Source organism: Acinonyx jubatus, chromosome A1, assembly GCF_027475565.1.
Source record: "Acinonyx jubatus isolate Ajub_Pintada_27869175 chromosome A1, VMU_Ajub_asm_v1.0, whole genome shotgun sequence".
Lineage (NCBI taxonomy): Eukaryota > Metazoa > Chordata > Mammalia > Carnivora > Felidae > Acinonyx > Acinonyx jubatus.
In genome coordinates this window covers 108001398-108023882 of record NC_069380.1, presented here as the reverse complement: position 1 = coordinate 108023882, position 22485 = coordinate 108001398, and the positions used below count along the sequence as shown (strand labels likewise).

General features: G+C 45.3%; 1 long non-coding RNA gene across 1 annotated transcript in view; it reads right to left on the bottom strand.

The window, feature by feature from the left end:
- Positions 1-22485, bottom strand: part of LOC128315176 (uncharacterized) — a 52207-nt gene that overhangs the window by 21005 nt on the left and 8717 nt on the right. Inside the window, exon 2 of the long non-coding RNA XR_008297655.1 lies at positions 17731-17825. This is a non-coding gene — a long non-coding RNA (uncharacterized LOC128315176). The remainder of the gene's footprint in view (positions 1-17730; positions 17826-22485) is intronic.

Sequence of the window (22485 nt, the reverse complement as noted above, 5' to 3'; positions counted from 1 at the left end):
CTGTTCCCCACCCCTCCCCACCACCTCTTCCCATGTACCACCCTCTCACAAAACTCAGAACTCCAGAGCAGGGTCAATCAAGGGGTCCTTGAGATCCCCAAATGGTATGTAAAATTCTGGATGTTTGTACATCTATTTCCTTTAATTCTGGAAGGGCTGTGTGACCTCAAAAAGACTAAGAACCACTGGACCAGGACCTCTTTAAATAGAAAGCATCGGTTTAATAAAGCTAATTTGCGTTAATGAGTTACGCATCTTTAGCTAACTGCACTTCCAAAATAACATCTTGGGAAGAAGAATACTTAAGTGAAAATATATTTCTAATGGCAAACGTGAGGTATAGTTAAAATGTGAGTGGGGGGAGGATGACAACGAAGCACGAGGACCTTCTTGCTTCCTTTAAGCCACTCCCACTGGTGCATACAACCAGTTTTTCTAGATACTTTTTTCTAGATACCAGTAGTCTAGATACTTTTCAGAGGCTACTGGAGTGAAGACAGGAGTTAGTGACTAGGATGTGTCCAAAGACACAAGCATTTCTCAGATGAAACCCAGCCCCTCAAATCTGAGAAACCCTTGAGGGTTCCTAAGATCTTAACAAAGAAGAGAGGATTCCCACCATGACTTAAGGGCCCAGGAACCCTGTTTCTATCATCATACCAGATCTCAAGTGGGCAGAGTGGCCTGAAGCACATGTGCCCTCCTAAAAAGGCCATGTCCCCAGAAGCCCTATGTCTGCTGCATCCTGGGTCCTCACTCTCCGCTGGTGACAAGACAGAGCTGTCCTTATGAGGAACAATCTGAAGATCCGGCTCTTGCTCCTCTGGTCTCTCAATGAGCTTCCTGACGTAGCCAAGGCCCTGCCCCCACTATAGTCAGGAGGAAGTGATTCTGTAAGGTCTCCCAGGGACTCCCGGGGCTGGCTCAGATATCAGACTGTTAAATAAGTGGGATTTTTTTCAGTGTTTTCAGAAACTGTTGTTTAAAAATATATATAACCATCCAAACCATTTACGTAACCCTTGGGAAGTCTCCACAGATACGGCTCCTTCTTTGTAACTGTGGCCAGGACTTAAAAAATAAAGTAGAGGGGCTGTCAAAATCAGAGAGGCTGTCATGTTCTAGCTCTGTGCTTTTGTAACCTAGTTCAATATTTTACTCTACTTTGAGAAGTTTCTTTTCACGCACTTTCCCCCTTTTCTGTTTTGCTTTCCCTTCATTGTTGGCTGCTATGCCCCGAACACCCCTGACAGTTACTGGGAACATCACAACCATTACCCTGGAGACCAGAATCTGCCCAGAACTCAGGTTTGTAGGGATGTTTAGAATGACTATGCTGGAATTCATTTAAAAGCCTAGCAATATTCTATTCTTATAGATATTCCAGGCCTACATGCCTACATATTCAGGCTCTACATGGCTCCCTTCTGCCCTCCACACAGTTGCAGGGTCTGCTCTGTCTCTGGGTTGTCCTCTTGGAGGTGAGCGTCAGACCACTTGGTCCAACTCTCAGAGGTTCAGCTCTCTAGATTTGTGCCAACAGAATCTCTATGGTCCCTAAACCACAAATTCTGAATTATGATTCTAAGGGGGATGCAAAGCTGCTGGATGACAATCACAGTGTGAAGGTGATGGTCTGGGCTTCCTTCTGGAATCACCCTGGTGTCTACATTACTCAGGGCCAATCATCCAACTAGAATCTGACTTTTGTAGGAAAACATGCCCCCCCCCCTTTTTTTTTTTAAAAAAAAAAAAAGGCTATTCTTCTTTGGTTTAAAGCAGTGGTTTGGATCATAAACTTCACTGGTAAAAAAAAGAATTTGATGAGAATTATGTGCCCACCAAATGCACAATTTGATACCACTTAGGAGAGAGGGTGGGTCCAACCCCAGAAGATAAGCCTGTGAACCCAGAGATAAGGACTTTGACCTTACAACTGGCCTCCTCACACTACAAAGCTCTAAGAATTCCCAACCACTGCCAAATCATCACCAACAGCCAAGGCCTCAGCCTAGAACCCTCCTTGCTGATACCTGCACTGAACACAGTAATAGAGAAGACAGAGGCGCATGGCCCTCGCCCTGATAAGAAAACTGTAGAGGGTGTCCTGAGGAGAGCCCAGGGAAGAGTGGAGGGTGTGGCCACCCCAGCCACAGCCTCCTTCAGATAAGGGACAGTGGCCAAGGGACATCTAAAGTGTGTAGAGAGTCTGGGCCAGCAGTTCTTCCTCTGTTCTCTCCACCCACCCTCATCCCTGCCAAGCTCTGATGTTAGCCCAACTATGCCCACCCCAGAGATCCTCAGCCATTTCCCACAGGTCCCCTCCCAGAGGAGTTCTTTAATTTCTTCTTACACCCATAAGGAGAACGAGCGATGAAGAAATGCAAAATCCCAACTCCTAAAAATGTGGTTTAAAAAGGGAAGCCCCCCAAAAGTTCCCATCTGTCAACCGAGGCAATAAAATGATGACTTAAAAAATTTGGGGTCTTTCCAAGTCATGGAGGAATATATGAACAGAGGAAGATGTGCTCTAGTTTTGAAACTCTGGCTTGGTGCCACACTTAGGTGATATCCAATGACAGTAAACACCCTCTCCCCAAAACCCTCTGCCCACCTCACCCTGCCCATATGAAGCCCAGACAATTCAACATTTATTGACCACGGACTGTGTGCTTCCAACCCTTCCAGGCGGTGGAGTCCACAGCGTCGAGGTGCTTTGAGGGACAGGTCAATATTTCAGTCAATATTTGCTGTGTACCTACACTGTGGTGGGTTTTGAGGTTTGAGGGGGCAAGATTTTGAGAAAAGCGTGGCTAAGAATACGCCAGCTTGGGAAGTATTGACCTACAAATAGCACCACAGGTGCAAAGAACAATTGACTCTGCATGGGGCGATCAAGGAAGGTGACCCAGAGGGGTAACATTTAAGCTGGGCTTTGAAAACACATTTTGAGAGGTATAACTGGGGAGAAGTGGCATTCCAGGCAGAAAGAACAAGGTGAACAAAGGTCAGGGTTGGGGTGGGGAGTGGGAGGGTTATGGACAGCTGGTTGTGTGGTGTGTGGCAGGTAGTCAGGACAGTGGTGCCAGAGCAGGGGGTCTGGGGAGCAGGAAATAAAAGGCAGGCTGCAGTTCCTGGAGGGCATGGACAGAGTGGCAGCTTGCAACTTCAGGATCTGCCAAACCATTCGGGTCAAGGTCACATTTTCTCCTGGGAACCTCCCAGCCAATGGCAGATTAAGGCAGGGATGCTAGGACCTATTTCTACCCAGAGTGTGACTCACCTTATGGGCAATCATCTCTGCATTGGAACCATTCCCTGGGCTGGCTGAGACCTTCTCCACGCTGCATCATGGTTGGAGGATCTTCCCACCCACTTCTTCCTCAGGACTGAGACCCCTACCATTGTCAGACTGCCTCCTCCTGCCCCCTTCCCTTTCTCTTTCACAGATGTTACCTCCATAAGTCTCTTGCACTCCACGTGCCATCTGGGTGCGTGCCTCCCAGAGGGGACCCAAACAGACTGGAGAGGTCCCTGGATGGATGCTCAGTGTCTGGGCTCTGTCCTGTTGGCAGTGAGAAGCCATCGAGGCCTCCTCAACAGGGAGAGGTGCGATCACATCTGAATTTTGTGAAAGTAACCCAGCAGCAGAGTGAGGAACAAACCAGTGGGGAGGAGCGGGATGGTGAAATGACCGTTTAAAAGGACACGGCAGGGGTGCCTGGGTGGCTCAGTTGGTTAAGTGTCCGACTTCAGCTCAGGTCATGATTTTACGGTCCGTGAGTTCGAGCCCCGCGTCCGGCTCTGGGCTGATGGCTCAGAGCCTGGAGCATGCTTCCGATTCTGTGTCTCCCTCTCTCTCTGCCCCTCCCCCGTTCATGCTCTGTCTCTCTCTGTCTCAAAAATAAATAAACGTTAAAAAAAATTTTTTTTAAATAAATAAATAAAAGGACAAGGCACTTATTAGTAAGAGGTTTTGGCAGCATGCACAATTTACTATGTAGGTACCCGTTTACTCAACAACCTCAATTTTAGAAGTCCTATAGGAACACTGGCACAAATGCGTAAAAATATAAAGACGAGGATGTTTATAGTAGCCTTGCATATCAGTCACATGACAGTGGAAAACTCCACATTCATCTGCAGGAGGGAAGATGAAAAAATGGTGCATTCATGCAGTGAGATAATACCATGCAGCCTTTGAAACATAGGTGGTATAGGTCTCTTTGTACCATCTCAGAAAGACATACACAGTATATCGCTATTTTAAAAAGCTAGTTGCCGAACACATATACAGCACAATCTAACATTCATGAACAAAACTGTGCCTATGTGTATCTTTTACGTTTGTTTGTATAAATAAGTCTGGAAGGAGCTACTTCAACTATTGATAGAGGTTACTTCTTGAGGTGGTAGAGATTTCACTTTTTATTATGTATTTTTTTTTAATTGAAGTAGAGTTGACAAACAATATTACATTAGTTTCAAGCGTACAACATAGTCATTCAAAAAATCTATATGTAATACTATGCTCACCACAAGTGTAGCTACCATCTGTCATCATACAAGGCTATATTTTGTGTTTTTATAAAGCAGTATTCATACAGAACTTCTGGCTTTTATTTTTATTTTGTTTGGGACTTTTTTGCATTTTCTAATTTTTTAGGTGATGAATATGTTTCATTTCTCTTATCAGAAAACAAAATTTTAATTAAAAAAACTCCACGTCCACTTAGAAAAAGATATAAAAATTCTTCATATTACCTTTCCAGAGAAAAAATAATTAAAAAAAAAATGGGACAGTTAGGAAATCTGTCAATGGCCTGGTCTAGGTAAATAGGAATTTGAGGTGAGCTGGAATAGCGCTGAACACAGGGTGGTGAAGACAGGAGTCCCAGAAGAAGCCAAGAGTGCTATCCTGCGTAGTGGGTGGAGAAATCAAAGAGGGGGGAGTGGGGGAAGGCGCAGGGGGAGTATGTGTGCTGAGTGTGCTGGCCTTCAGGAGGCTCAGGCCAGGACAGCTGGTGTACGTGAGAGGTGATATTGGCTCCTGTCCCACACCTCAGGAGGCCAGTTGGGGATCAAAATTGATGACCTACAGGAGATTCAAAACTCACCAACAGCACTCACCAATGGACAAAAATGCTAAATATAAACAGTGAACCATTAGGAAAAAAACCTAGAAAGATATTGGTGGATATTTATCTCATCTGAATGGAGAAGGACTTCAAATAAAAAGGAAATAGCATTTTAAAACTCTAGAAATTTTAACATAAAAAAAAACCCAACTCCTCTGCTTTAAAAACAAAACTCATAAACAAAATCAAAAGGCAAGCAAAAATGGGGAGAATAATCACATTTACAGAGAAAATATTCTTCCTATGTAAAGAACACAGATAAGTAATGAAAAAACATGGTCCAGAATTAAAAAACAAAAAACAAAAAACACAGAGCACTTTGTGTTAGTTAGAATTTGGTGCAGTTACATATAACAGAAAACAACACTGGCTTAAACAAGATGGAGGTGATTTCTTTCTCATGTTAAAAAAAAAAAAAAAAAAAAGCCCAGAGGTGTCAGTCCAGGGCCAGCATTGTGGTTCTAAGAGTCATTAGGGACCTATACTTTTTCTAGTTCATTCTACCCCAACCCTAGGGCACAGCTCTCATGGCCAATGTTGGTTGCTTGAACTCTAGTTATAGTGCTCTCATTTAAAAAAGTAGGCTGGGGAGGGGCGCCTGGGTGACTCAGTTAAGCATCCGACTTCAGCTCAGGTCATGATCTTGTGATTTGTGGGTTCAAGCCCTGCATCAGGCTCTGTGCTGACAGCTTGAAGCCTGGAGCCTGCTTTGGATTCTGTGTCTCCCTCTGCCCCTCCCCCTCTCCCTCCTCCTCCTCCTCCTCCTCCTCCTCCTCCTCCTCCTCCTTCTTCTCTCTCTCTCTCAAATAAATAAAACAAACAAAAATAAAGTAGGTTGGAGAAAGGGAGAATGAGTAGAAGGGCACATGCCTCTCCTTTTCAGGCAACTTCTTGGAAGTACCTCATGATACTCTCACTTACATCTCATTAGCCACAACCCAGTAACATGGCAATACCTAGCTGCAAGGAAGTCTGGGAAACATAATCATTTGGTTGGCCAGCAAAGGGCTCAGCTAACATCTGGGTTTGTTACTAAGAAAGGGGACAATGGATACTGGGAAGCAACTAGCAAGTTCTTGCATACATGTGAACGGAATTATCTAAATTAATACAAATGTAGAAGATTTTTAAAGGGTCAACCTTACTAATAATCAAATAAAATGTAAAGCAGCCCTGTTACGGTTTCCTCCAGCTATGATCTTGAAGGACTGGCCAGAGGCAGGAGATGATGTCCTAATAACAACCTCCATATAGCTGTCCATGGAGAGAGTCCCAGGGTAAAGGCCCTTCCACCCGCTGAATGGCTCCTGGCGCTTCTCCCCAGGGTCTTCCTCCAACCTAAGTGATGTCAGATTCTGTAAATGCTAGGGAATGGACAAAATTCTTCACCCAGGGATTCTCTAACTAAACTATGGCTACAGTTAAATTTTAGGTGTTTTTGAAAGTTCCTTAAAAAGTAATATCCTCATGCAAACTGAATCAGCAGTTTCAGAACTAAAAAAACCTCTGCCCTGTGCTTGGGGTGTTACAAACTAAGCATGAAAACTGACCAATGAAATAAAAACCAATGTCAGGCAGAATTAGGCAACCCCAAGTTAAGTCTTTTCGCAAATTCAGAAACTCTACTTCACCTCCGAAGGATCGTAATGTCAATGCTGCCATCCCTCAGAACACACAGAAGATATGGCAAGTGTGGAGTTTGAAGGCTTGTCAAGTTCTGAGGCCTATTTTTAATAGTTACTATGCCTTTCTCCATTGCAGACTGTCTCCAGGCCCTTCTCATTATTTACTAGAAAGCCTGTCTTTAGCACCCATTTCTAATTTTTGCTCTTCTTAAATGGTTGTGGATAGGGAAACAAAAGTAGTAACAGATATCTAGTGGAATCTGGGGAGATAGGTGGTCTTCTCTGCATGGGGAACAGTGGGATGTAATGACTAAACATACACATGCTTAGCCACAAGTATCAGGAACACTTGGATTTGAGTCTTAGTTCTACCCTCTGCCCCATAGGCCCTTGGACAAGTTATTAAACTTCTCTGAGCCTCACGTTCCCTGTCTTACAATGGGGTGAATACAGTGCTTACCTCCTAGAGTTTATCATACTGTCAGGGTCCTGCAGGAAACAGATGGCATTCTCAAACTGGAAGGGTTTAAGGAAACCAACAAGGAAGAGAGGGGTACTTTAGGGTTAGCAACAGTGGGGAGCTGTTACCACCTCCAGCCTGAAGGTGTGAAGGACGAGGGCAGGGAGCCCAGAGAAGGTGGCTGTCAGAATGGGTGAGTTAGGCTGTAATGACCTGGGGTGGAGCCAGGGGAATAAATTCTTTACCTAATTTTCCTGTGTCCACTGATCTCCACTGGCCAAAGTCCGAAGCCAGAGACAAGGTACGTGATGACGTACTGCATACAGGTCAGCCTCCTGGGGCACAAAGGAGGTGGAGGGGGTGGGGAGCAGATGTGATGGGGCACGTGGAAGAGCATTTGGGAAGGTTAAACAAAAACAGAATGTGATGAGCTTAGCACAGTGCTTGAACATAGTAAGTCCACAAATCCTCAATAAATATTGATTAATTTTAGACTTTGGTCTCTCTCCCTCTCACTCTCTTTCTGGCTACCTTTTTTATTTACTGCTTACTTCCTGGTTTTCAACAGGTTGAGATGAGTTCCAAGTAATCAAGTGCGGATATCTATATTGGAGGGTTTTGAGAGAGTAATGAGTGTGTAAAAAAGATTACCAGGGACTCTGGGGGCTGGAAATGAGAGAGGGAAACAAAAGAAGGGGAGAAGGTAAGAGGCAAGGAGGAGAGAAAGCGTATGTTCCCTATCAGGCTGGAATAAACACAGCATTATTTTACTTTATGATCATACTATGCATTTATTGGGATGTGATAACAGTCTTGGCAATTTTACAGCCTATTGAGACTCACCAGAGAGCCTAGTGAGACTTGCAAAGAAGGTCTTCCTGCCCTAAACACAAACTTTTGTTCCTACTTCTAGATTAATAGATTTTATCTCAGGGCTCCCTTCCCTCTAAAAAACCAGCAGTCAGATGTGTTCACGTGGAAGGTTCAGGTGACTCTTCTATTCTGATTTGGGAAATGGCTGCTCCGAGTGAGTTGGTTCTCCCATGGGATGGCTCCCAGTGGGAAGGGAGGCCCGAGATTGGTCTGAGCTCGTGAACCTCAGCAGTCCTTTTCTCAAGCCTTTGCCCGGCACTCATTTGGTCCCCTGGGAACCTCTTAACTCCACAAGCCACTCTCAGATGTCTGGTGCAGGCTCTGGAGCATATTCTTCTCACATCTGCCTCCCCTCCCCTCCGAACCTTCGCGCAGGTCGCTGTGCCTGGAACACACGCGTTCTCTTCTTTGCCTGGCTAACCTCATCCCCTCCACGACCCCTCAGGTGTCATCTCACCCAGGGAGCCTCACAGACAGTGTCTCCTCCCCTCAAGGCCCACAGGGATTGGGAAGCCCCTCCTTGGTTCTCTCCTCCACAGCACTTCCCACACAGCCTTGGTTTCTGGCCTAACTCTCACAGCAGATTCAACACCCTTGAGAAGGGACGCTGGCAGGTCCATTTTACTTTCACCATGTCCAGTAGAGTGCATGGCACACAGAGGACACTCAGTAAAGGTTTCCTGAATGGATGTTTAGGGCATGATTCAGAAAATAAGAAATGTTACAAATCCCAAAGCATCAAGTTAACTAAGCTGTGTGTTCTAGAACATCCTTCCTCTCCTACTGGCACCCTGGCTCTCCTGCCCCAACAGCTATCAGGACAGGTAATCTTGTGACTATTCACCTCCTCCAAACTCCCTCTTCTTTTTCAGGTATTCTCTTGAACATCACTTCCTCAGAGGCCATCCCTGACCACCCAGTGCAACATAGCTACTTGGTCACTTGGTTACATATTAGTGTACTTTAATTTGCTACACACCACTTAATCCTACTGTTAACATTTTATTTATGTGTTTAATTACCTCCTATCTTCACCACTAGAATAAGCAAGCTCCGTTTGATCAGGGATAGGTGTTCACGGTTTTAAGCCCAGCATCTAGCACAGTGTGTGCCACACAGCGAAGTGTTCATTACATATTTGTTAAGTGAATGCATGCTACTGTTACTGTGTTCTGATTTAATTCTACGTGTGTCTTCTATGTTTGCTGTTGGATCAGATACTCCAGAGAAACTTAGAAGGGCCTCCTTTATGGTATTGGAAGTGGGGAGGGGAGCTCAGGTCTCTTCCCAGGCCAAGATGGGGTATGCTGCCTGCCTAGAGCTTCCACGTGGCCAGATGCTGAGGATTCTCAGCCCAGTGTCTGCAGGTCCCAGAAGCTGGAAATGCTCCTCTGGCTTTCTGTGAGAGCAGCTCCAGCTGCCCACGGCCCAGACATACAGAGGAATGTGTCCAAGGCTCCTAACTGGCCTGGCAGCTGGGTAGCAGGAAGCAGGCACAATGGCCACAGCACTGCGGATAGATATCTTCCTTTCCCCATATGGCCACCCCCAGAGTGCACATCACTGTGTGGCTAGCTGCAGAAACCGGCCCTGCTTCATGGTGGCTGGGCAGTGTGGCTCTCTGGCTCTGCTGGGAAAGGGCTCTCTGGCCCTTTGAGAAGCTGGGGCCCTGCGCCCGCCCCTCCTATTCCTGCAGAAATTGCTCTGCCAGCTCAGTGGTGGGCCAGGCTTGGAGTCTCTCACCTGCCCCTGGGCCTTCCTTGAAGCCCTCTGGTTTACTGGAAATCATAAACTGTTAGAGACAGCCTTTATCACACCCTGAACAGTGCACTCTTAATATTTAACGCCAGAGGCTGAAACAACCAGGGACGCTGGCCTCCTGGTTACTCCCAGTGACTGATATTTGCACCTGGTAACTGAGGTCAGATTTGCTTCTCTTAAGTCACATGATTTGCCTCAAGGCAGGAAGGTGTCGGGGTGGGCCACTTGTTGCAAAGGGCCCAGAAGGTGATTATAGAAGCTGCAAAGATTGTGCTTCTCAGGGAGCCAGACCTGGGAGCATGGAGCTGAGCTGGCAGCTGGTATATGACCCATGTGGGGCCTAAACCCCAACATTTCACTGAGAGCAAGCTTAGGATACCTTCTTCCCTCTAAAACACCTGCTGAATGGAGCCACTTTAAATCCTTCCTGGAATTGGGTGGGGCATTAATTAATTAACTAAAAAACTAATTAGATAGGTTGAATAGGCCACGTGGAAGATTCTGGTCACTTAAGGGTCTCCAAATCACAGTATAGGCCCCACCCTATCCAGACACCTAATCTTGCTCCAGGCTTTGCTTGACCTCAGGTATTTATCTCCTGGTTGTCATGGAAGCTGCTCAGATAAACAGAAACACAGCCAACCCGGCCCCTCTATCAGCCTTGGATCCTTCTGAGAGCAGTGGAGCTCCCTGGTGGCCACTGGTGGCCCTGCCCGCTGGGCTGGAAGCAGCACTACACCCACTCACACGTGAGGTCTCTTTCACACGGTCTCCTGAGGCACACAGTGGATGCTCAATAAGTGCTCATTGCATGAAGGCACACCCGGGGGGTGTATGTTAGTTCTCAGGCCTCAAGGTCCCTAAAAAACCCCTCAGTGGCTGCTGTGGTCGGAGCTGATCCACCCACCCCAGTCACGTCAGGGACCGCAGGCCAGGCTGGATACAGCCACTCAGCTCCTCAAGCCATCCAGTTGGCCCACAGGCCACCTCTCTGCTCTCAGAGCCCAGTAGACACAAACCTGTGAGGAAGGAGCCAGCTGTGGTCTGGTGACTCAGTTGGAGGGAAGGCGGAGACGATGTCTGGTTACACCAGCACTGGATGCCACATACCACAGACACAGCAGCAGAAGGCCCCACCATCCACATACCAGTGGAACGTCACCCTTGCTGTCTGTGCCCAACCCAGGACTGAGCACACTCTCAAAGTGAGTCCCTAACTACTCCTGAGGATGTATGGATAGCCTGAAGGGGACACTGCAAGAGGACTGAGGACGAAGCCACTGTCCCTACAGACCCTAAAATGGCTTCCGGAACAGGATCTGCAGTGTCCTCAGAGAAGCTTCTAAGGTCAGGCAGATGTTCACCTCTGTGGCACACAGCTTCGTCCAGAGAGGGGGCTGGGGGACAGACCAGACTACGTGATCTCTCGAGGCCACCAAAGTCAACCACTGCCCTGTTAAGGGAGGCAGGCAGGGGCTGAGTGCAGGCTCTGGCATTGGGCCTGGGAAGCTGGGGGCTGCTGTACAAAAGCAGTGTAGCCTTGGGCATCATTCAACCTCTGTCTCTTCATTTGGTTGTTACATGAATTAAAGAAGATAATATAAGTAAAACTTTATTAGAGTAAACCCTCAATATGTTTTAGCTATATAGTTATTTTTTTCATTCAAAAACACCAAACTAAAAAGAGAAGAAACTGTGAAAGATGACATGGCATTACACAGCAGCAGGAACCGAATGATCCACCCCAGATAACAGAAATGACTGCACATAACAATACAGCAAAGAGAGGTTTAAGCTCCTCGGCTCATTTTAAGCTCCTGAGTCATGGCAGATGCACAGCCTCTGTGAGGCTGAGCCACACGTGAAAGCTGTTTCCACCCACGTATTAGTGGAGTCCAGTGATGTGCTTAATAACAATAAGAATGATAAAAATAGCCACAACAGGCCATGCACATGCACGTTTGCATATGTTACTTTATTTCATACTGCATATGTGTGAGGTAGGTATTCTCATTCCCATTTTACAGATATAGAAACTGAGAACTAAAGGGGCTAAATAACTTTCCAAGCATGCCCCACCCATCCACCCCTGCACGCAGAGAAGCAGAGCTGGGATTCAAATCCAGGCCTGACTGTGGACTTGTCCACTGCACTATCCCACCTGAAGCAAAATTCCAAGTGCTATCCACTTCCTGGGAAAACCCATCTGGGCAGTTCTTAACTCTCCCTTACCAGCAGTAAGGGCACCCCACTGTGTACCTAAGACCAATGGGAACAGTCCTCTGACCACAGGGTGACCAGGGAAGCTGCAAGGGACATCTGCTGCCCCTGCCCCAATGGCAAATGTCAGGTTTCTTTTTCCAAAGGGTTTTAAGGAGACTCCTCCCATACCCAGTTCCCAGGCTTAAGCCTGAGAGTCCTCCTACAGCAGTAAGGGCCCAGCTCTGCTCAAGGATGGAGAATTCTAGAGCACCCAGCTGCCATCTGCATGCCTAGCCCAGCGCCCACCCCAGGCCAGGCTTGGTCCCTGTGAAGCCCCAGGGGGGTCCGCAGGATCTGGCCAGCACCAGGCAAGGGTGGAGCAGAGGAGTACTGGAATCACACCGCCCCCAGGCCCACTATGCCTCTCAGAAAACAAAGAAGGAGGCCCCCAATCCTCTGCTCCCACAGGTGCCCAGGATTGAGAATCTTGTGTGTTGAGGAAGCCTTGCCCTCCAATCCCCGATAAAAGCCAAAACCAGCTACCAGAGGATTAGCCTCAGACACAATTACCCATGTGTATTAACATTTTCTCTTGGAGACCAAAATGAATCCCAAGGCCAGAGCACTGGCCTGGGACCCCATAAGCCCTGGCTCCTACTTCCAGCTTTGCCTCTAACTCTCTACATGACCTTAAGCAAGTCACTTAACTCCCAGGTCTAAGGCTTTCCTTCCTGTTAAATGGGAATAATTACAGACAGTCATCATTGTAACCATCATTCCCTGAGGTTTTTCTCTGAGCCAGGCCCTGTGCCAGGAGCATCGTCACCTCTATCCCCGGAGTGCCCTCTAAGGTAGGTACTGTTTTCATTCCCGTTTTCAGACAAGGAAATTTTGGAGGAACCAGGGTCCACTGTTAGTAAAGGTAGACGTGGGTCTCAGTATCATGTCTGTATATCTACTGTGACATAAAGAATTAATTCATAAAGATCAAGGACAGAAGTAAAAGTGTTTTGAAAGAAAAAAAAAAGAGGAGGGGTGCACTGCATAATAGAAATACAAATTGCAACCCCCTGGACATGATTTAAAGGATATTCCTAATCCATTTAAGAACCTTCTGTGAGATCTGTCTACAGAATCAGAGACCTCTAAGATGAGGAAAACCCTCAATAACTCATTTTTTTCCTTTCTCTCTCCCGTTGGACAGGAATGTTCTGCCTACTCAAATTCCATAGGTGAGACCAGAAGGATCAAGCAAAGGCAACCCAGGGACTCAGGTTGTTTTGTGTGTTGCCTTAAGGCGGCTCAGGACATCTTAGGTACTTAACTATTTGTTGCATAGTCTGTGAAGGAGTGAGCAAAGGAATGAATGGAAAACTTCAGTACAAACGGAGTCCTCTTGTTCTCCTGCCTGCGCTAAAGGATCAGGGCAGTGACAAGAGTCGACTTGTGCTGTGGCTGCAGCTGTGCTGACACCCTGCCCAGATCACAATCAGCCCTGCGGCTCCCATTTTGGAGGAAAGGCTTGCCCAGGGACCTGTAGCTCCAAAACTCCTCAGGCACTCTCTGCAGCTCTTGGAACGTGCCTGGACTGTTGCTGTGCAGACTATGGAGGCCTGGCTGGGTGCCTGCCCCTGCTTTCCCAGGGCTTCATAAAGGCTGGGAAGTGACTTACCCCAAATCCCCCATCTTCCCCTTATCGGTTCAGCCCAGGGAGTGATGCTGACAAACAAATGCAGTCATGTGTAGACTCCCAGGGTCACACAAGGGTGGAGCTGGCTGAAGCCTTGGTGATCTGAAGATTCAGGCCAGTGCACGCATATATATATCTACCCTGGGCTCTGGGGGATCCAACCTCCACTAGCCATGTGACCTTGGAGAATTATTTGAAAAGAAAATATTTGAAAAGCACTGGTTTCCTCAGGTGGAAAATGGAAATAAAAGTCTCTCCTTTAAACAGTAAGCTTGTGTTCCTGTTCAAAAGTCTTTACTTCCTATTCTTTTTTTTTTTAAATACTTTTTAAAGTAATCTCTATACCCAACGTGGGGCTCAAACTCACAACTGCAAGATCAAGAGTTGCATGCTCCACTGACTCAGCCAAGCAGGTGCCCCCTTACTTCGTATTCTTTAGGGTTATTAAAGTCAAACTGCTTGGCTTGATAGTCAAATCCTACCATCACCCAAATCTTGTCAACTACCCTACTCATCATCACGCCTCCCAACTCCAGTTTGCTGTCATGTCTGTATGCCTACGACTATTACCCGCTTTCTTTCTCCCATTTGAGTTTACTAAAGTCTCAGGGGCAGGCCTCACAAAGCCTTCCCTCACTTGGGCTTCTCTGGCCATTCACAATTGGGCACTCAGAGGTGTTAGTACTGTATGTCAACAGGTAGGAACAAAGCTTTGACTCTCAAACCAGAAGGTGGGATCCTTGAGGGCTACCATCTCTTATGATATCTCTCCTGTCATGCATTGAATGATACATAAAAATTCCTGTTGACTCACCCGAAGTCAGAATTCAGTTAAAACACCCCCAAAGGAAGGAAAATAGAGATAAAGAAAGAAATTGGAGGCAAACTCAAATCACTCCTATTTCTGCAGGTATGGTTGGTGTGAAAAGAAAAACAATGCTCTCTAACTTCAACCGAGACATGAGAAGTAGAGGAACTCCCTAAAAACAATGCATAGAATAAATCACAAGGACTGGCCTCACTTAGAGATTTCAGGAAGGAAAACACAGTTAAACTGAAAACTGTTAAGTCCTGTTTAAAAAAACAAAACAAAACAAACATAATAACAAAAAACAGCCCGGAAATGTTTTTTAGTACCGCATCTATCAAAGTCCCTTAGGGGCTTGATTCGTCCTTTAGTACATTCTTCCTAACACCTGCTTTTACTAAAAACCAACAGCTCAACACCAGAGCTTTGTGAGTCAGAAGCAGAGTGAAACTGGACACAGAGGTTCTCAGCTGTGAAGCACGTCACCCAGTTAACAAGCAATAACCATACTAAGTATTACCAGTCAGTGCCCTGCAGCCATGAGGGTGGGCCAGGGGAAGCTGGGCCGAAGGCAGATGGGTGTCACACATCACCCAGATTCTCCTCCCACCTCGTTCCTCTCTCTGGTCCCGGCTTCCACCTCAACCACCCAGCAGCCAAACACACCCAGAAAAAAATCCTTGTACCACCTTCCACCCAGACTAATTCCACAACATTTCAAGTGAGACCTCAGGACCAATACATATTTCTTTCCTAATTTTTTTAAAGTTTATTTATTTATTTTGAGAGAGGGGAGGGGGGGAGGATGAGGAGGGACAGAGAGAGAGGGAGAGAGAGAATAGCAAGGAGGCTTCATGCCATCAGTGCAGAGCCTGATGACGGGCTTGAACCCATGAACCATGAGATCATGATCTGAGTTGACATAAAGAGTCGATACTTAACCAACTGAGCAACACAGGCGCCCCAGCCTATTTTTTTTTTAAACAAAAATAGTAAAACATAGAACTCAGAAAACTCAAGTGATATGGAGAATTAGATCTAGACACCTTTTGATTTTAACTTTGTGTTATATAGTTAATCTCTCTGAATGGAAATCTACATCTACACAAAACAATTGTCCCTTTAAGTTACAAACAACACTGACATAGCTCTATTCCTCTCTTAAATCTTTAAAAACTGGAATTGCTCATTACAACTTACAGTCATAAAACTTACAACTTACAATCATGGCCCCCACAAAAACCCACACTCCAAAATATTCATAGTGTTATAACAGCCAAAACTGAAATCAACCCAAATGTCCATCAAATGATGAATGAGAGCCCAAAGGCAGTATATCCACACAATGGAATATTACTTGGCAATGAAAAGGAATGGAGCACTAACACATGCTGTGACATGGTGCGAAGTGAAAGAAGCCAGACGCAGATCACAGGTGGTGTGGCTCTATTTCTATAATGTCCAGTATAGGATGTCTAGAAACAGAAAGTAGATGAGTGGCTGCCAGTGGCGTGGGGAAATCGGGAGAGTGGAGGTGGGTGACAATTTAGGGGTACACTTTCTTTTGGGGTAATGAAAATGTTATAAAATTGACTGGTGATGGATGCATAACTGTGAATATATTAAAAACCATTCAATCATATATTTTTTTTGTTTATTTTTGAGAGAGAGAGAGAGAGAGAGAGAGAGAGAGAGAACACATGAGTGGGGGAGGGTCAGAGAGAGAGGGAGACAGAGGATCCGAGGCAGGCTCTGTCCTGACAGCAAAGAGCCCAATGAGGGGCTTGAACTCATAAGATCATGACCTGAACTGAAGTCAGATGCTTAACTGACGGAGCCACGCAGGCGCCCCTTAATCATACATTTTAAATGGATGAATTGTATGGTGTGAGAACTATAGCTCAGTAAAGCTGTTTTAAAAAAAAAAAAAGTACAAGGAAAAAATATCTCACACAGGCTGGTGACTGTTGCTTGTGAAAGTGATTGGTGTCAATCTACTGGTTTGAAACATCCACAGTGAATGTGTCCTCAAGGCTCTTTGTGCTGAGGGGCTAGAGAAGTGCCTCAAAGTAGCACTCAGGAAGATGCCCCCGGGACAAAGAACAGCTCTTCTTCCACTGGCCACAGTTTTAACTGCAGCATTTTAGAATGCTCCGATATCAGGAGGCACTTATGAGTGGTCTGGCTTATAACATAACTGACATGGGCGACACATCAGCTGTGGGTTGTACCAGTCATCAGAGGTAAGCTGAGACAGGGTCACACTCAGGGTGCTCAGGGTCGTCACCGTGTGCACCCTCAGATGGGTCACCAGACGTTCCACACACAGAGGAAGACTCTTCCCACTTGTCTGATTTATGGAGGTTCCAGACCCTTCAAATGATCCATAAAGCTACCTTGCGCCAAGTACACAAGGATATGCATAAGGAAAATAGTAACAAAGGCAAATTTTGCTAGTGTGTCAATAATTCAGGTTAAAAGAAATAAAGAAAAATAGGATTATGTGAAGTTAGGATGTAGATTTAAGAGAGTGAGGTTATTTAGGGACTAATTTTGTTTTCCATTACTTCTACTTTGTTCCTTTTTCTGGTCTACAAGCACAAATATGATTCATCCTCTACCCATAGGTGGCCAGCCTCGTTTTCTGATAAGAGGCAAGAGTGACAGAGACCTTGGGCTGCACACCCTGGCTTGCCACATATCACCTCTGTACATAATTTAATCTCTGGGCCGTGGTTCTGCATTTGTAACAAAGGAATAATATTTGCTATTTGACCAGGTTTTTGTGGGGGCCAAATGAGATATAAACCGCATAGCAGTGCCTGACACACAGAGTCTTGGGGCAAAGCAGGCAGAGGGTAGGATGAAGGACAGGGATCATCAAGCTCCTTGCAAAGAAGGACTAGTGACACTGAAGGAAACTGTCACAGAATCCCTGTCACACACGGCCCTAAAGGGGTTGCGAGTCAGGAAAGAACAGCATCAAACCAAGCAGGTGCCGAAAATCAGGAAGTCTCTCCTAGATCTCATCACAATGCCAAGAAGCAGCACAATGGCCTTAGCCTTCTGGACAGAAAGTACTCTTATTCCCAAATAGGAAACTTAGAGTTATTATCTGTGGAGGGCGAATGGGGTCGAAACAGAACATCAACAATCCTCACACAACTGCTCACATTGCAGGTTGCAGAGGGGAGTCCATTTTCTTGTCTCCCTGCTGTCCCTCCTCAGGGCCACTTGCGGTGCAGACAAGTCCAGGGCGTGCTGCCATCTGCAGGCAAAACAGGAAAAAGCACAAGTCATGAACCAAATCATCCACCTGAAGTGCCTACCAACTGCCCTTCCCCACTCCCACCCCTGGCCTGTCCACAGGCAGCTGCAACAGCTGGGTCCACCCAGGTGCAGGAGCCAGGAGAACCCACTCAGTTCAGTTTGTGATCCCACCACAGAGTCACGACATAGTAAGAACTGTAAATTGTAAACTATCAAGGACTCAAGCATTTCTTAATAGCAACAACAAGCAAACTTACACAGAACTCACCAAGTACCGGACACTGCTCCAAATGATTTACATTTAGTAACTCATTTAATCCTCACAAAAATGTTTTAGGGGCGCCTGGGTGGCTCAGTCCATTAAGTGTGTGACTCTTGATTTTGGTTCCAGTCATGATCTCACAGTTCGTGGGATCGAGCCCCAAGTCTGGCTCTGCACTGACAGCAGGGAACCTGCTCTCTCTCTCCCTTTCTCTGCCCCTCCCCTGCTCACACAAATGCTCACTCTCTCTCAGAATAAATAAACTTTTAAAAAAATTGAATATTTTAAAGGTCCCTGCTGTTTTGCCTGATTAGTAAGTTATCATATGAATAATTAAAATGAAGAACTTGATAATGGCCAATTTCAAAGAGGGGTCAGCTATGAAAACTTTGAGAGAGGATCTGAGCATCCTGCATATCATGCATCCCTCATTTATCAAGCACCTGTTATGGACCAGACACTGCTCTAGGACCTGGAATGAACCCAAAAGACAAAGTCCCTTCTAACGTGGGCTTCCATTCTGGTGGAGGGATGTGACAAGAGAAGGAGCAATAAATGCTGTGCAGAAACAGCAGCAGGGTAAGGGAACAGAGGGTGATGACAAAACCATTGATATGCATTCACTCACTTATTCATTTATCCCCATGTACTTATTAACCATCTACCATAAGCAGGACATTGTGCTGGGATCCAACAAAGGGCAAAACCCACACATGGTCCTTGCCTGTATGGAGTACTTACTCACATAGGAGAAGCATATATTAATCAAATGATCACTGAAATAAATGCAAAGGTATAACGACCTGTGGTTAAGTGTGACAGCAGAAAGGCGCAAGCCACTATGAGAGCATCCTAAAGAGGCCTGATCTTGTCTGAAGCCTTGGGAAGACCTGGAATGGAGTGTAGGGCAAAAAACACGTGCAAAGGCTGGAACACACAGCAAGCCAGAGGCTGGGTAGGGAGAGCGGAGGTACGGGGAGGCAGCCCTTGTATGGCACCCCCAGCCCTGAAAGGCTTGCATCCTCTGAGGACTGGAGCACCATGTGAGAATTTTAGGCAGAGGAGTAATGTGATTGGATGTGTGTGTGTGTTTTTAAAATGCTGTACTACGTGGTAGGCTGAATAATGGCCCTTCCAAAGATGTTGATGTCTGAATCCCTGCAAGTAGTGAATATATCCCCTAACATGGAGAAAGGCAGAATGTGATAAATTAAGGATCTTGAGATGGGAAGATGATCTTGGATTATGCAGGTGGGCCCAATGTAATCACAGGTGTCCTTACAAGAGGGAGGCAGATGAAGATGTGACTATAGAAGAGGAGCATCAGAGCAGTACAACCTGAGAAAGACCTGTTGGTTCAAAAGATGGAAGAAGGGGCCATGAGCCAAGGAATGCAGGAAGCCTCAAAAAGCTGGAAGAGGCAACTAAATGATTTTCCTCCAGAGCCTCCAAAAGGAACACAGCCCTGATGAAACTTTGATTTTAGGACTTTGAACTTCAGACTTTGTGGTAATCTGTTATAGCAGCCATAAGAGACTAACACACATTGGCTTCTGTGACAAAATAGTCAAGAGGTAATGAGAAGTGGGGACCAGTTGGAGGTCACTGTGTTATCCAGGCAAGAGATGTGACAATTTGAATCACAGCAGTGGTGGCATTGGGAGTGGAGAGGAGTTGAGGGACCCTAGGAAAGGGGGAGTTGGCCAGTCAAAGGTCTTGCTACAACCTGGCAGATGTCACTGGAAGGCTGCAATAGGCCTTCTTGAGGCTCAGGACCAGGCTGTCTGGCCCTGGCCAGGGCCCAGCATCCTTTGTAGAAAGAGGAAGCCTGCACCAAGGCAGTGAGACCACTCTCAGAAACAGACATCATCTAGTCTCTCAGTAGGGACCTGCTGACCCCATTCCCACAAAAGAATCCAAGAGTTTCAAGAAAAAAGTTCTGCAGTTCGCTAAGAATTTCTACTAGGCAAAAGGTAGAAATTGTTTCTGCCAAGCATTAGACCTTGCAGTGAACATATTTTTCTTCCCAACAGAGGTTTTGTAAACCTAGCAAGGAGACATCCAAATTTAAACATATGTATCTCCAACCCAGCTTGATGTGGGGCTTGATTCCACAACCCTGGGATCATGACCTGAGCCGAAATCAAGATCAAACACTCAATCAACTGAGCCACCTGACCGCCCTGGTTTCCAATTTTCTGATAGCAGAAGTCTCACTGAGAGGAACAGCTTCCTATATAAGAACACTCCATTTAAAATCGGTATCTGGGGACGCCTGGGTGGCTCAGTCGGTTGAGCATCCGACTTTGGCTCAGGTCATGATCTCACAGTTCGTGAGTTTGAGCCCCGCATTGGGCTCTGTGCTGACAGCTCAGAGCCTGGAGCCTGCTTCCGATTCTGTGTCTCCCTCTCTCTCTGCCCCTCCCCTGCTCATGCTCTGTCTCTCTCTCTCTGTCTCAAAAATAAATAAAACATTAAAAATTTTTTTTAAATCTGCATCTGAAGCTCTGATTATTCTTTAGTGTCATGTTTTGCACGTTTTAGTCATCCATAAGTCACCATAACTATTTCACCAAAATTAAATACTTTATGTACTATACTTAATATTTCTTTTTAAATTAATTAATTCCTGCCCTTAAATAATAAATGAATCTTAAAAGCAAACTTTATTTACTACTATAAATGGAAAACCAGCATCTTATGTCATAAAGGAAGGCAATCTTACAGACAAACACAATGGAAAACAAAAACCCGTTGTGAAAATATAGTTAAGATATTGCTATCCTTTTGCTCATTCTTTGATATCAAAAGGGAGATTGGCAAAATTTAGAGAGGTGTTAAAGACATAGCAGCACCAAACTGACAGCTTTCTCCCTCCCTTGATCAGAACACTGAAAAGGAATTGACAGGGAATGAATAACTTTCTCAATATGCAAATCCTGTGAGACGACGCCACATATGTGTTCCACCTGGAATTACCCTGCACCACCTGACATCACCTCTCATAGGAACATGTCTTAGCATATAGTTCTAGAAGTAGAATTACTGCAATAAAAGATGTCGACACTTTAAGAAGCTTTTGATAGGGGCACCTGGCTGGCTCAGTCGAAGGAGCAAGTGACTCTTGATCTCGGGGTTGTGAGTTCGAACCACATGTTGGATGTAGAGATTACTTAAAGATAAAATCTTTTAAAAATTACAATAAAAAAAAAAGCTTTTGATAAACACCATCCAGATTAGTTTCACCACAGTTTTAATGTAAGAGTGCCCACTTGGCTCCAACCTCAAATAGTTAAGTATTATAAACACAAATGTTAAAACGTTAAGCGTTATAGTGTAAGATATTCACCAGCTGAATTTTCAAAGCGATTTTCATATTCTTCTAGCCAGTCTCTGACCCTGGGGCAGGACAATTACATGAACCTTCAGTTAGTGGTAAGTTTACACAAACTGATATTGCTCTTGGTTTAACCAAGCTAAAGTAAACTAAGTAAAACATGAGGAAGTGACTAGCATTGGCAAATACTTCAGAATGTTTTTGTGCCAGCAAAGGTCAAATGAGGCTCAGAATAGCATGGATTCCAAAGTAGACTTTTGAGAAATAAGGAAGCCAGAGAAGCATTACTCACGAGACACCAACCACTATAAATACTTCAGAAAGTTAATGAAAACTCTAAAAGAAACATATGTGTGAGCCTTCCTATCCTAATGTGATAGGGCCACTGCACAAATGCAGTTTAATGCACTTGTACAGATGAATAAAATTGTTAACAAAAGATTTCTAAAATAGAAAAAGAAAAGTGTATTCTGAAGTATGAAGAATTAATAACAATAGGAAGCTTCCAGATTATTTCAGTAATTCCTGGGCAGACACTTAATGTGTGTTTGCACCTATGAGGGAAAGTAAGGGACAAGAGAATTAAAAACATAAAGAGTTTCTTATGTTTGGGAAGAGGTTAGAGGTTCTGATTAACTTTTGGTGTTTATAGGAAAACATAAATTTGTTTATGCTTAAGAAATTAAAGAGGGCTCCCTGTAAGGTACAGAATTCCAACTCATTAAATAAAAAGAAAGAAGAGGGGCTCCCGGGTGGCTCAGTCAGTTGAGCATCCGTGTGACTCTTGATTTTGGATCAGGTCATGATCTCACTATTCATAGGATCGAGCCCCGCATCTGGCTCTGTGCTGACAGCATGGAGCCTGCTTGTGATTCTCTCTCTCCCTCTCTCTCTCTCTGCCCCTCCCCTGCTTGTATAAGTACACACTTCCTCTCCCTCTCTCTAAAATAAATAAACTAAAAAAAAAAAAAGAAGGAAGGAATGGAAACAGATACCTTGATTAATCCAGAAAAAGTCATAAGAACAAAAAGAAAAGGAAGAACTCATGATAAATATTTG